Consider the following 1,365-nt stretch of genomic DNA (forward strand, 5'->3'; position numbering starts at 1 on the left):
TGGCGTCTGATGTATGGGCTTGGCCCAGCCCCTCCCTTGGTAGGAGGGTGGCAGCCGTGCCTGGCAGGCACCGGGGGGAGGTGGGATCTGTACCCTGGGTCGTGTCTGTGTGTGGGTGTTGGGCGGGGGGGACGGTTCTCATGACCCTCACAAGACGCTGCAGCGAGAACCCCACCCAGGATGGGCTGGGGAGCCTGCAACCCGGGGCGGAGGGGTTGGAGTCCCTTCAGGGGCCCTGCCTTCTCTGCAGCACAAGTGTTCTCAGGCCGCCATCTGTGTCCTGTCGTCCGGGAGGAGCTGGGAGAGGAGGACGCTGTACAGATGACTCCAGGCACAGTGGATCTTGGGGCCCTTTTCCATGCTCCTGTTTTCGTGCTCCCCGTGCCTGGGACATTTGAAGGGGCTCCTGGATACTCCAGGCGTCCGGGGCCGGGGGCCGGACCCAACCGTCTGCCTGTGTGAAGGCCACCTTGGGTGGTGGTTCCTGACTCGTAGCCGGAGGCGAGCGCCGAGACTGTCTCTGTCGGGTCTCATGTTGCTGGCTGGGCCTGCGGGGCTGGGGGTCGATGCCCCTTTGAATGAGAAACGCCCTTGAATCTGGACAAGGCTCTCCCCCGTGGCTCTCTGCTTAACCCCCCAAGCCCAGAGACCCCCCAGCCTCCCTCCCGTTCTGACCAGAGGCCCCACCCGCCACTCAGGGGTCTTCATGGAATTTGAAGAGACCGAGGCTGATAGATTCCAAAAGGAGCCCGCCCCTTCCTTCCCTCCCAATGGCCCTAAGACAGCAGGAGCCACACTGGTCTGTCCGTGCCCACTGTGGTCACGGCTGCTATTCTCTGCCCCGAAGGGCCCCCCCCCCCCGCCACCATTTCTGCCCCTTGTCGGGACCAGAGTCAGAGAGGTCAGCAGTCAGGCACCATCATTTGGGAGGCTAGGAGCTTTAGTGCTTCAAAAGGAAGAAACCAGGTCCCTGCATGCCCAGGAGGGCTGAGTGTTGAACATGCTATGAGTTGTTCACTTTCACGTCTCAGCCTTCTCAGAACATTGTTCTAGATAAAGGTGGAGAATGAAAATCTGCCATGATAACGTAGGAATTTCTAAGTCCACCCTCAAACGCCACAGCTGAGAACAGAGACTCTGGCTCTGAGAGCTCTCTGTGATTTTGCTCACTTGGGTCTGGCCACAGTTTCGGTGGCAGACACTTGTCATCTAGACTGACCAGTCTCTTCCTAGTTTTTCCGATCAAGGTGGCAAAAGTGGCCTCTCGTGGCTTGGTATTTCCCACAATTGTGCTAGAGTGCAAAGGACCTTGTTTCTTGCTGGGGGCGCCTTCAGGGGTTTAGGAAGTGACTTGCCTTCGTAAAT

The sequence above is a fragment of the Eumetopias jubatus genome, unplaced genomic scaffold (genome assembly GCF_037043125.1).
Source record: "Eumetopias jubatus isolate StellerSeaLion01/CBP00866 unplaced genomic scaffold, mEumJub1_p1.0 scaffold_1, whole genome shotgun sequence".
In the NCBI taxonomy this organism is placed as follows: domain Eukaryota; kingdom Metazoa; phylum Chordata; class Mammalia; order Carnivora; family Otariidae; genus Eumetopias; species Eumetopias jubatus.